Genomic DNA, 14,875 nt, shown 5'->3' with positions numbered 1-14,875 from the left:
CTGGATGTTGGTACTTCCACTGAGTTTACTGGGACTATGCAAGCCCTCAAAGTTACTCACATTGCTTGGAAAATAGGGAACCTAGTTTTGTTGATGTTCAGGACCTTGCATGAATTCTAAATGATGTTATTTGCTAGTCTCTCTGCTCATTCTATATTTACTTGTCTTGAACAGAATTTAGAGTAAAAGGCCAAGTAACCAATAGAGCTCTGAATGTGAACCCTAAAACACTGTGCATAAAATGAACCAGCCAAAATCAATTCACTTTGGAGTTCATGTTATCAGGCCAATTTTTTTTTCAGAGGGAAGGTATCTAGACAGGTTCTAATCAGTATTGTTAATGTAAAAGATTGCTTTCCCATGTCCCTGCCATTTTCATGTTCTGAACAACAGCCTGGCAGTTAAAATCCATAACTAGATGTACAAACTCCAGCTTCTGTCAACAAAAGACAACGCTGAGAACTAGAGCCATCCCAATCTGCAGTTATCAACTTTAGATCTGCAGATATCATCTGCACCCATGGAGCATTTTTGCAGATCACGTATGGATGTCGACTCAAATTTTATATCTAAAGCCCTGCAAATCTGTGAATAGCCTCATAGCGTGATTGCAGATCACAGATACAAATTTTGGATCTGCACTAGGTGCTACTGATAACATGGAAGGAGAAGGCATTTTGAATAAGTGTGAATAAACCCCCAAATCCCTAGTACACAAAAATTATCCTAGTCACTGGACATGGGGAGCTTCCAATAGCTGCATAATCCAATTAGAAACAGCCCAAGTGAATCACAAGTATAAAGTAAGCAATACCTTAAGTGCATCAAAAGACAAGAATGGATAAAGGTAGATGGAATGTTTGCATGGGTATTCACGTAACATTTTAGAGAACAACATTAACCAGATCTTTTTATTAGGATGGTGCCATTCAACATTAATTGGAAGGATAGAAAGATATCACGGAATCTCATCCAGAAAGCTTAGAGATGTCAGCTTGAGTTTCTCAATGTAGAGTGAGTCTGGCACCTCATTTTTTCACTTAGTCATCTGGAGCTCATGCTAATCGAAAGGGAATAATGGAATGGATAGGGTAATTTAGGAAGAAATGGTGTTTGAAACCACAGATCACCCTCTGCAGGAGAAAACAACAGAGATGGAGCATGAGTTCAACAACTGGGTAAAGATGAATATTCGGAATGAGACAACTAAGGCTCAGGAAGAGAATATCTTGTCCATTGGGGCGGCATTACAAATAGATTAATTAATTAAATTAATACAAATAGAACCATGCAGAATTCTGCTGTATGGTGCCTGGGTGGGATGAGACTAGCGGCAGGTGGCCATACTCATGCTACAATGAAGAGGTGGAGAGGGAAAGGGGAGAAAGGAGCAAAAGAGAAGCAGGATTGTCGGCTTCCTGAAAATGCCAGGGCTTTTACTTTCTAATTAAGCAGCATTTTTTTCAGAAGATGGCAGCCCAGCAACCGAATGAATGGTGTTAACATTTATTTATCAAACTCTTTCCCAACAGGGTGCCGCACAGTTAAAGGCAGAAACGGAATGAAGAAGACTTTGCTCTCCCATTAGGAAAAGGAAAGTGCCACCAGCATTACTATTTTTTTTTTTGCCTTGGTTGTTCGTTTTGCTATCACATATTTCTCGTGAGTGTCTGTAGATAGTGAAACAAACCAACAGTCCTGTAGCACTTTAAAGACTAACAAAATTATTTGTTGGGTGATGAGTTTTCACGGTCCAAACCTACTCCTTCAGATCCGGAGATCTGGATGTCATGGGTCTGCCCCACAAAAGCTCATCACCTAATAAATTACTTAGTTAGTCTTTAAAGTGCTACAGGACTGCTGGTTTGTTTATTAGGATACAGACTAACATGGCTACTTCTCTGTTACTGTAGATAGTGAGTTCAATATGGAACCCTGTTCTTACACAGATTTACTACAATCTTGGTTAAGAACGGACATTTACAGCATAGGTTTCTGATAGAGCGAAAACTCATCATTGTCTTGTGGGTTTATCTGCATGTGACCAAACCAAAGGTCACACAGTCCCTTCTAGGTACGAAACCGCTCTGTAAGGGCACGGCCATTCTTACCCAAACACAGAATATCCTGTTGTGTAGGGCACTGAAGTTTTGGGCATCAGTGTCCCCTCACCTGCTTCTTCCTAGCCCTGTTCTACGGCTCTGCTTCCTCCTGAGGGTATCTAGTTGACTTAAAAAGTGAGAAAGCCTGACAGAGCTATTAGCAGAACCTGTGAAAGAGCCATTCACCTGGTAATGATGAAGCCATTTAACATATAGTTACACCCCCTCCCCCTGTCAGTTTGCTCTGATCCAACTGACAGAAACCAAAACTACAATATCTCTACCAAATATTCGTAAACTTGAATTACCCACCAGGAGAAGTAAAAAAACAAATCGACAGGGCCAGACGAATACCCAGAGACCAGCCACTCCAAGATAGGCCCAAAAAAGCCAAGCACAGAACACCACTGGTCATCACCTACAGCCCCCAACTTAAACCACTGCAACAAATTATTAAAGACCTACAACCTATCCTTAATCAGGATGCCACACTCCAGAAGGCCCTAGGTGACATGTCCGTACTCTCCTATAGACAACCTCCCAACCTTATGAGGATGCTAACCAATAGCCACAGTCTATACTGCAGGAATACCAGTCCTGGGACTTTTCCTTGCAACAAAGCCCGCTGTCAGCTTTGTCTACATATCTATTCTGGCGATACCATCACTGGACCTAACCAGGTTATTTACAAAATCATGGGCACATTCTCATGCTCCTCAACTAACATCATATATGCCATCATGTGCCAACAATGACCAGATGCTTGGTATATTGGGCAGACTTCAAACTCTCTCAGACAAAGAGTTAATGGACACAAAACAGACATCAAAACATTCCTGATCCACAAACCAGTTAGTCTATATTTTAATGGAGTGGGCCATTCTGTTAATGACCTAAGAGTCTGCTTTTTATTGAAGAAGAATTTCCAGTCTGCTTTACAAAGACAGGCTGCTGAACCCTTTTTCATATTCAAATTCAACACATTAACATGTGGTTTGAACCAGGATGCAAATTTTCTGGGACATTATAGGAGTTCTTTGGCATACTTGGCTGAATCTAATTCTTGACTCCCCGTCTCCCTCCCGCCCCTCTGCTCTCTGATTTGTTCACCTTGATATTTTTTTTTTCTGATTTCTCAGCTTTGATTACTGTTTTGGTTCTCTGTGCCTTAAGTATTGAGTCTGTTCTGGTCTGGCTATGGTCTGAACAAGTGGGTCTGTCCCACGAAAGCTCACCTAATAAATTATCTTGTTAGTCTTTAAAGTGCTACTGGACTGCATTTTTGTTTTGAATTTACTGTGTTATTCGACAGGACCTTAGTACCTTAGTTTAAAATTCCATTTAAAAATATTTCATTAGTTACGAACCTGGAAGTCCTCGACATAGCAGGAACCATGAGCATCGAAGCCATGATTCTGAAAGCCCAGCTTCGTTGGACAGGGCACGTCATATGAATGGAGGAGTCAAGAACCCTTAAGCAACTCCTCTACGGTGAACTCTCCCAGGGCAAAAGGAATCAAGGCAGGCCTCCAAGAGATATAAAGACTGCATGAAGGCCAACATTGCTCGAGCTGGTTTAAAACCAGATCAGCTAGAGCAGCATGCAAAAGACCGAACAGGCTGGTGTGCTCTCGTACGACATGCGTATGACAACTTTGAAGAGCAGCAACACGTGCGCCTCATTGATGCTCGTGAGAGGAAGAAAGCAACAGCAGCAGCTGCACCAACAGAGCCAGGACAATTCCCTTGCCCCCACTGTGAACGCTCATGCCGTTCAAACCTTGGACGCCTCAGCCACATGCGAGTCCACAGCTGGTGTGCCTGTGCAAGCTGAAGACATCATCGTTGGACATGACGGACTACCTACATACATTTAACAGATAGTTACCCCCCCACCGTCAGTTTCTGAATTTACTGTGTTAGTCGACAGGACCTTAGTTTAAAATCCGTTTTAAAAATATTTCATTAGCGTGTTGCTGAAGATCATAAAATCACAGATCTAAAGAATCATCACTGCTCTCCCTGCTCACAGCTGCCATCATGCACAAAGGCATCACTGTAATAAATACAAGATCCACTTCATCAGTTGAAGCAGGTCTTTGCCCATGAAAGCTTATGCTTCAAAATATCTGTTAGTCCATAAGGTGCCACAGGACTTCTAGTTGTTTTTGAAGATACAGACTAATTCGGCCACCTCTCTGATACTTGTTACAGTGTAATAAATAGTGCTCCATAGAGACCCCTAAATCTTAAAGGTGGCCCTGTGTAAGGGATGTAAAGATTATGAACTACTCATTCTTTCTATTCCTCAGGCACTGGAAAATCTCCCCCTTTCTGTTTATTACAAATTAGGATCCTCCTGAGAAGAAAAACAATAAGAAAATGGTTTATATCCTATAAGACATTTTATCTAAGGACCCACAGATCAGAAAAAGTCTGGAATAGAAACTAAAATGGCTAAGCAAGAGGAATGTTCATTGCCTAGTCAGGCATCTCTCATGATTTGCACAAGGGGAAAACTTCTTTCTCCCTCTCAGCTTAGCTCAAAAGAGTTCCCAGTTGCTGAGCAAAGGCCACACACTGCTTTCATATTCACAGTAGCCTATCATAAATTGTGCATGGATCAAGAGATGGATTGGGAAGCTGCAAATTAAGCAAACTAAGGCTATGTCTATGTTTATTGGAAGATTGAAACACTGGTGGTTAATCTTCCAGGATCTGATTTAGTGCACTTAGTAGGGATGCCAGAAATCAAACTGTCATGGTTCTGACATCGACCTTTATACTCTTGGCAGTCTCAAGGAATAAGGGACATTGACAGGAGTGTTTCTCCCGTTGACCTCCCGCTGCGTGGATAGTGGCAAACATCAGTTTTAGATAAGTTGACTAGCTACAAAATTCTTGTATCTGGATTCACATACCTAAAATTGATGTTACTTCCTAGTGTAGACCTGGCCCAGAAATGACTGGCTGCAAGACTGACAAATGATAAACTATACATTACCTTCCTCATAAAACAAATATACCAAAACCACCTTCTTTTCCACCACTATTCCACAGCATCTGTCTTTGCCTTGTGAGTCAGATCTCTTGTCCTGTTGTAAGTCCTAGGTAACACAAAATGTCAATGTACAACCGAAGACTCTGGGGTATGGCCTCCAAATTTAGAAAATGTGTAAGGGATTTTGTTAATTTTCATGGCAAGCAATTGTGGCAGTCTAGACATAACAGGAATCATCCAGCAAAAAGGAAAGAGAAATGTTGAAAGATATAAACTGGGTTCTGGCTTTGGAACACTAACAGAAATTGCTTAAAAGGGGAATACTAACTGAAAACAGGAGCTACTAGTAAAACACAACCCAAATGGATCAAACATAAAAAAGCCTCCAACAAAGAAGGACTGAACAAATTTGGTTTGTGTCGTCACCACCTACTAGATACTGAGGAAAACTACAGAGAACAGGAGAGAGTTGAAATCTGAGCTCTGACTTGGCATGAATGCAATAGGAAGCTCTGAAACCAGGATATATAAAACTGAAGTCAGCGTGTATTCAAGAGAGTTGACTGAGCCCAATAAGAAGCTGCAGAGCCTAAGTGCAACTGAGGATGCAACCGAGGTGTTAAGAGGATGAGACGTGGTGAAATGTCATTGAGAAGATTGAATTTCCCCTTCTTTTTTTTAATATTGCTACCTGAAGGTTATCATAAGTCTACACTTTCTAGTAAAACGTTATTTAGTGACACCATAGTTTAGACTTTAACACCTTTATATGGCCAAGTGAATTGGCCCAAGACAACAACTTTAAACACCTGCTTTCAAAAAGACCTTAGCCTCCCACAACCTCAGTCTCAAAAGGGAAGAAGGATATCCCTCTGGCCAACATCTTGAGACTAGAGGATCTGGGGGTCAAACCCACACATTGACCATTGAGCCCTATGCTCAGGGGACCCCCAGTAAGTGAACACTGAGTAAATGTGGAGTCAGACAATGCTGCACTAGGCTGATGTGGCAATGCATGATGTTGGATGTCATCAGGTGGTTGATTTATGGAACATACTGGCAATATCAGGAGGGCTGAAGAAGGTAACTCAAATATTTCCCTGATAGACTGTGTTTTTCAACCCACAACCTACTCTAAATTCTGACTCATTGATGGACTGTCTCCAGTCATCAATATATTTGCTTCCCACAACTAAATCTCCATAAAACTTTTCCATGAGTGATATGCCTGAATGTTTGACTGAAATATTTAAGCTGTCTTGTTAAATCTATGCACCTAAATTTGGGTTGCAGCTGATTATGTACTTCGTGTATCGTGACTTTTAAGCTAAACTTTTATCAGTAGATAAGCTGAGCATGACTCCCAGGTGTACAGAAAACAAACAGTCCTGTAGCACCTGAAAGACTAACAATCTTATTTATTAGGTAAAGAGCTTTCATGGGCAAGACCTGCTTCACCAGAGGTACAGAATATCCTTTGCTTTGATCTGTGTGCTACGTACATGTTTTTTAACATTCACTCTAATCCTGACAGGAATGCCTGAAGACACCACGTAGGACAACTTGCGCTATTGAAGGCACTACTGCATCTGTAATGTTGCAGTGAAAAAGATAAGGACTTTCTTACTGTATTGTAGATACAACCTTTATGATGAGAAACTGTGGTAACAAATTGTGCCCTTGTGGCTGGGGGCAGTTTTTCCCCAAAACTAACTTGGAAGCCATTTTTTATGTGGTCATGCACATGCAGAGCATCTGAATTGCAGATCCTCAAGAGTCTTTTGACTCCCAGCAGCCACTGCCTTCTCAACTGAATCTGGAGGCTCTAGGCCTGAGAGCTTACTAGGTTACGTACAAGGTGGGAACAGCATTGGCAGGGCTCTTTTCAGTCTCCTTAAAGCTGGACAGAGGTTGTGCTGTGTGGATCAGTGCAGTCAAGAGCAGATTGCACTCTCTCTGCCAAAGTGCCCCAGAGTATCACGTCTTGTGGGAAGTACTTTGCTTGGAATAAAAAGCCAGAGTGACAAGATAATTGCTCTAAGTCATGATATTTGAGGATTTGGCCAAGTGTCATGGTATTTGCCATTTAAGTGCAGGTATGTTAACGGATGAACCAGGTTGCCTAATTAGACTTCAAGTTTCTATACAAGCCTCTTATTAGGTAGTTAGTAATATAACAATCTCTGTCATTTACAGCTATTAAACCAGCCTGAATCTCATGTCCCAATCTCCTGAACAAGAATTACTCCATGCCACAACTGATAATACCATACTTAGGACACAAGTTATACTTATCTCGTAGACCTGGAAGGGACCTCAAGAGTCAACAAGTCCAGTCCCCTGAACTCACAGCAGGGCCTATCTGGGCCACCCCAACAGACCTTCTTCTTTTTTTTAAAAAAAATCTATTTGCCACGGACCCCTAAATGTCCCCCTCAGGGATTGAACTCAAAACACTGGGTTATTAAAAGTTATTCTGCTCCTAACAGAATGAGTATTTAAAGACCAGTTAAAACCCTATTAATTCCAATCAATAAAATAACTATTAAAACGGGTCTTTGATAAATACATCTCATGTGTGGAAAACTGCTCAATTTCTTCAGCCAAGTGCAATAAGAAATAAACAGCACATGCCAAAGTAGCCTGCCTCATCCCAGCCCCAACCCTGAAAATGCTTGTGCACGTACTTAGGAACTGAAATCCGATGCATGCTTAAAACTGAGGTAGCAGGAGGAAAAGCAGCTGTTAGTAAATGTAAAGAAGGGCAGCTGGATAAGGAGCTGAAAAGTGTTTAGGAAAACAAAGAAACTTTCTTCCTATTTTCTTCCCACCCATCTATTAGACATAGCCGGCATATTGATACTTTATTTTTGTTATTGAAGTGCTGAAGGCCCATCTAAGCACCATCGTGAGTTGGTAGACATTGATTACATCATCAAAAAGTCCCAACCAGCCAATCAGCATGGAGCTCTGGATAATCCATGTCCTCAGCCAGACTCTAACCTGAAAATTAATTTATCTGTCTAAATATCCCCCTGTAGTTTATCTTAATCAAACTGTTATTCCTTTTCTCTCTTAAATTGTTTCATATTGTTCTAGGCCTCACTCTTAAACAGCTGTTGTGCCCCACCCCAGAGACAGTTGCATTTCACAGGCAAGAAAGGGTTCTTTTTTATTCTAAAAGGTAGCTGCACACTTGGCTGGCTCCAAAGCCTTCCCTGCATGATTGTTCAAGGTATTCTAGCTGTCTTTGCTCTTTGGGGGAAAGGTGTTAGGCTTCTTGTAAGAAGTGCCAGAGACTTCTGCTGCAGTGAGAAAGGACTGGAACAGGCAGAACAAACCCTGCAAAAGGATGGGGAAAGCAAGCAACAGTCTGAGCAAGAAGACCCTATGTGTTTCCAGTGAGGTTCCTGGATTGGCATGTACACTAGATGGAGGGTCCAGGTGTCCCTAACAGCCAGTGAGAAAAATTGGGTGAATCTCCTGAACTAGCAGGTGAGGGCCTTTGGAAGCCCAGATATGTGGGGTGTAGGGACCCTGGTGGGAATCTCTTGCTACCCTTGAAGAAAAAGGGACCTATAAGTGACCTGGCTGGAGGGCCCAGCCGCAAGAGGCAGCAGATGATAGCAGGACCTGACCCCAGCCATGTGGAGGGAGGTTCCCCAGCTGGTGAGTTTCAACTCCATATTGGCTGCCAGAGCCAGTCCAGTTCAGCATCATACTTCCTGACGTCTAGCAGCAAGTCACCTTCTAGAACCTTCTCCTTAAAGTCCAAGACATGCCATCACTGTGCCCATTTAAAGGTGTGTATTCTCCATTAAGGCACCTGAGTAGGTCAGTTCCTGTAAGGAACGGTAATGTCCCTTACCAGGGGTGCACTAGGTGGCAAAAACATTCTATCGTCCAAGCTAATGTCTATCTTCTGATAGATCCAACAAGTTAGCTCCTTGGTTTTGACCATCTGTTCCCTCCCTGGCTAATGCTCAGTCTCTGCAGATGTGGAGAGATGACATGCGCTGCTGATGACGAGAAATGGGGCCTTTGTCACTTCCTCCTTTGCCACCATGAGCAGTTGCAAGAGGTAGGCCACAAACTGGAGGGTGCACCCATCAACAAGGGCTGCCTGGGTCCCTACTGAGTCACACAATGCCCTTTCCTCAGCTGGTGGCTTAGACTATCGTGCATGATATCATTGTCTATAGAAAAACAACAGCAATATATTTTCACATGTTGAAAGCCAAATAAAAAATAAGACACGTTATGGCAAAGCTTGGATTGCTCATAAAACATTTCCAGAACAGCTTGTTCCGGTAGAATATTCTTAGAGGCTGGAGTTATGGGTAGCACGGGGCAGAACACCCTCTGGTGAAAATCAGAATAGCTTAGTGGATTTATACTAGCTAAAGACTTAGTCCAACATTTGAGTTGTTATAGTGGGCGCTGTTGGAGGACCGATTAGATGGATCTGAAGGATCGGATTTTAAGGGCTTTTTAAGTGTCTGAAATGAGTATGGTTTTGTCTTTGTGTAATACATTTACTGTATGTAAATATGTAAGAGGAACTGCAAATTGTCGCCTGGGGAGAGAATTTGCCTCTGTGAGAGGAAAAATTATTTCCCCATAATAGAATTCAAGTAGAAAAGGAGAAAGGTTTCATAAACTCATTGATTTTCATAAGACCTCGTGTTCTGGCTGAAATTCATCCCACCACACTGCCTACCCATTCCTGATGTCTAAAACTCTGTGCAGTTTCTCACCTGAAACTTTAGTCCCGGAGAAGAGGGGGATTTGTCAGCGCTGAAGTGCTTAGTGGACTTGTTCCCAGAGCTGAAAGTCAGGTGGTGTGCCCTTGCGCTGCTCTGGTGAGAAGGAGCCATCTGGCACTGGTGCGCTCTGGCGTGTGTGGAGAAGACGGTGCACGGTGCATTCCCAGATGGATTCCTGCTGCTCCTGGGGCTCTCCGGCTGGGGAGTGTTGCAACACTAAGAAGCAGGCAGCCAGGAAGGTTAAAGGGGCCGGCAGGTGGAGAACCGCAGGAGGCGTGCGCACTTACAAACAGGTCCCTGGTGGGGTGTTCACATCCCAGCCTCTGCTGGCCTCTCTCACCAGGCTGGCTGGATGCCAGGCAAAGCAGGGACAGGAGCAGCACAAGGCAGGGACTACCACACAGGTAACCCAGCTGTGACCAGGACTGACCCAGGCCATCTGTGAGCTCCCCACCGGTCCAGGACTGCCCCAGGCCCAAGCCTCCCTTCCCCCAACACTCCCTCTGACACCCTCCAACGCTCTGCCATAAGTCTTCCACACCCCGACCTTCTGCTCTGAACTCCGGCACCCTCCTGCACCTATAGCCCCTGTCCTGAGTCCTACCCTGCCCCACACCCCCCAACTCCATGCCCAGAGCCCCTCCTCACACCCCCACAACACTGACCCCTGCACTGAACCTCCCTCACTCTGCCCCACACTGAAAGTTCTTATGGTATTGCAGCTCCTCCCAAGACCTGCTCTGAGGCCCTCCGGGGGGGGAGTTTGTGGTACAACAGTACCTCTAAGAAATGAAAAGTGCTTGTGTGATCTTTGTTGCATGGCTTTGGCCCAGAAAACCTAGAAAGCAAAAATTCCCCCAAAATCGAAATGTTTCATTTGGAACTTTTTTGCACAAAGCATTTGGCTAGTTGAGTCAAATGGACTCTTTTCTGGATGTGAGTGCCGATTTTATTTAAAACCTTTATTTTACGAAGTTAAAAGGAGCCTGGAAATAAAACTCAACATTTTGTCTGGCCCCAATGAGAGTCACAAAAAGAAACTAAGCAGTCACGTAGCACCTTAAAGACTAGAGCGGGTCTTACCCATGAAAGCTCATTACTTACTAAATAACTTTGGTAGTCTTTAAGGTGCGCCAGGACTGCTTGTTTTTTTTATGAAGCTACAGCCTAACATGGATATCCCCCAACCCAGAACAGACTGTTTCCTTTTTTGTTTGATTTCCTGAATGTTTTCCAACATTGTTTTGGTCAACCAGAACAGATTTCTTTTCCCATTTCTCCATAGGTCCACTGCAATGAAAAGAAAGGAGGGTCTGGTGCAGCATTTTGTAAATCCCATTGAAAAGGGCATACATGGAGATTAGGCTCTTTTTTGCTGCTCTCTAATGGGTGAATTTCATCTTCCTTCGAAGCAGAATTGTCTGTGTGTGCAGCACACAGTACTGCCAGTATTGAGAATTTACTGATGCATTTGTTCAACCAAACCTATCGTTGCTATAACACCACTGAAATAAATGCAGTCTCACCAGAGCTGAATTTTTCCCTGTTCTTCCGGCAGCAGGCTGGGTGTTTTTGGTTCACATATTATTCATGCTTTGCTGTAGCAAGTCCATAAAGCCCTGTTGTTTTCCTCTGCTCAACAGCAACTCAACCAACTACATGAGGTTTTGTAAGATCTTTTTTTCCTCAGTTGAGAAGTGATCTGACTGGAAAGCTGGATGCATCTCACTTGTAGCTTCTTTGTATGGGAAATACGATGCATGTGACTCAGCACTGGGACTGAGGAGGATTTGCTTACCTTTCAACACTAATTTCTGGATGCACCATATAGTATGATCATGTAACAAGAATATTGAAGCATGAAGTTTGGGGAGGCTATTTTTACAGTTGCATACACAGTAGCTGAGTACACAGCATGAAAGAACGACATTTTCAGAGGACTTAACAGCACAAGTCACACTGAACGTCAGTGGTGTTTGTAAGTGGGGTTTTCACTTAAGTGACATGAAGACCATCTTTGTCCTTCATGGAACTTGAGGTCCTTGATCTCTTAAGTGCTTTGAAAAATCTCCCACTGACTTAAGATAATTTCTGACCAAAGTGCAGGAAAGGTGAAAGTAATATATATATCACTTTGGTCAGAAATATACATAAAAATCTAGATTTTGGAAGGTTATTTGCGGGGGAAGAGGTGGACGGACCAGGAGTAACTTGCACAGCTTGACATAGCTAAATAGATTTTGTCACTGTTGAGAAATATGCTAAATATGCCAAAGACACTTTAGATATAAACAAGAACTTCAGATGCTCTTAAATTCTAGGATGGGAAGATGATAGTAGCTACTCCTGTATTTAAATTAAATTTATCAAGTACTGGGTTTGGTGATCATTTAAAAACCTTGCTGATCAGTCATTTTTGTGGCTTATTTATTTTTAATTTGGGCAGATATGTGAGGGGATGGTTTGCTATTAAGCAGCTTCATTGCATTATTTTAGGGACAGCCTCATTAGCTTCGGAAGCGGGCATCATTCAAAATCTGCACATGAAGGAAAAAGGTGACCTTACTTCCCAAATGACAAAGCAACAACGAGGAAACCAAATGTTGTGACATCAACAACTCCACAGAGTTTGCTGGTAACAGTCTCTGCTTTTTAAAAACAGGCGCCCATATCCTTGGGTGGTGGGTAAAGCTGCAGCTTGGGGAGGCAAAGTCCCAAGCCTCTGGCGTCTGGCCCCATACATATCTCACCACTGCTTCTCCCAGGCTCTGCCCTGTGCCCACTCTACCACACCTTTCATGCTGTTTCCCTCTTTTTCTCTGCTGACCCACGCTAGCCACATCCCTGAACCTGAGTGTAGCAAATGACGTTTGGAAAAAACTCCAAAAAACAGAAAAAAAACCCCACTCTTCTAAAATTTTTACTAAAAAAAATGGAACATGTGCATGCCAGATTCCGAAGCCTGAATGTGCAAAAGGTCTTTAATATAAAACACTATATGTGAGAATTAAAAGGTGAAGTCACAGGTTTTTTTGATATACCCTAAAGTTTATCAGAGATTTATTTGCAAAAATTGCATATTAAGGACAAGTCAGTTGTCCAGGTGAACACAACAATAAATATTATAGAACCAATGATGTGACCCTTCCCGGTTTTACATTTTCTTCATCAGTATTTGTAAGCTGATTTTATGTTTTAAATATACTGTTAAGCTTTCATAAAATAATCATTCCTGGTTAGTACATAATTAAACTCACTGAAACAAAGGTGTTATTTTAAATTAGCCAGAGAGAGCAGTTTAGTTGGCTTATAACAAAGTTCACTGACTTTTTTTAAAAAAGGGAACACTAATATATTATATGTGATTTTCATAACAAGACATATTAATGAAATTTTACTGTTAGTGTATGTTAAAATATGGTTCCAAAGATTTTAGGCACATCAGAGGGTTTTATATGTTAGTTAGGGTTTTGGTGGAGGGTGAGCCTTCTGAATGCTCAAGGAAGAGATAGATACAAGTAGAGGGCAGAAAGGACCACTCTAGTCATCCATAGAATGTCTTGGATGGAATTACTGAGGTTAGTGAAGAAGAAGAAAACTGAACTAACTATCTGGAAGCATGGTACCTCTGCAGCTCCTCTGGGAAAATCCTTCAACTGTGAACAGTTCAGTGGGCCATGTTCACCAAAGTCTGTGTAAATCACAGCACATGTAAGCTACAAATATGAACATTCATGTTCCCATTTCTGTCTGGCAAGAGGAGAAAAGACAATTCCTCTCACTAGACTATTACTGTTGGAAGGAGGATGAATCCACATGGGGGCAGGGCGGCTTGTCCAGGACTTCACCATAAGGAGCATAAAAAAAACAAACAAACCCAAAACAAAGCAAAAAAAAAAAAAAAACCAAAAGAAAGAAAAAAAAACACAAGACCTGAGTTTGGAAATTCAAAAGTGGCTGACTCCTTACAAGGCAAAAAAGCTCACCTCTGTCTCTGTCTTCATCTCACTGGGGCTGCCTCTCTCTGGCTCCACTTCAGTTCTTGTTGGCACAGTGGACACTAGAGCATCATATGTATTCTGCCATAGCTAGAGCATCAAAACCCTATGATATAGACAGTCTACTGGGGCAGGAGGGGTTTCTCTGTTGTTGTAGGAATACCACATCCATGAGTGATAGTAGCTAGGTCATCAGAGAATCATAGAGTTGGAAGAGACCTCAAGAGGTCATCAAATCCAACCGCCTGCTGGAAGCAGGACCAATCCCAGCTAAATCATCCAATCAGGGCTTTTTCAAGCCAGGACTTAAAATCTCTAGGGATGGAGATTCCACCACTTCTCTAGTTAACCCATTCCAGTGCTTCACCACCCTCCTAGTGAAATAGTTTTTTTCCTAATATCAAACTTAGACCTCTACTAGTGCAACTTGAGACCATTGCTCCTCATTCTGTCATCTGTCACCGCTGAAAACAGACTCTCGTCCTCCTCTGTGTAATCCCCCTTCAGGTAGCTGAAAGCTGCTATCAAATCCCCCCTCACCATTTTGTTGACTAAAAGGCATTCTTCCATTGACCTATGTGTGTTTACACTTTGGGTTAGGTCGATGCAGCTGCCGTGCTCGGGGGGCGGGGGGTGCATTTGCAAACACTGGAACCCTGCAGTTGTGTTGACCTGAGTTTTCAGTCTAGATGAGGCCTTTGTCCCCATCCCTTCTTCAGGCCTGCAGTTGGCTTCCAGTAGCACTGTCTGGAGTGTTTTCACTGAAAAATAAGGGAGTGACACCTGGGCAGAAAGCTCTGTTGGTTGTAACAAGGCTGAGGGCTGCTGGGTGTATATTCCATTCTTGTATGGGATTCATCAGCAGGTATGCATCAGGTACCTACCAGCAAACTCCTGGGCGAGTGTCATAATCCTTGGTGCTCAGTCTTTTCCCAGAGAGTAGGTATCACTGGATCACTGTTCGTCTGGAAAGATATAACAGGTTGGGTTCCACAGGGATCAGTTCTG

This window comes from Carettochelys insculpta, chromosome 4, assembly GCF_033958435.1.
Source record: "Carettochelys insculpta isolate YL-2023 chromosome 4, ASM3395843v1, whole genome shotgun sequence".
Taxonomy (NCBI): Eukaryota; Metazoa; Chordata; order Testudines; family Carettochelyidae; genus Carettochelys; species Carettochelys insculpta.
Note: the sequence above shows the minus strand (reverse complement) of the source record.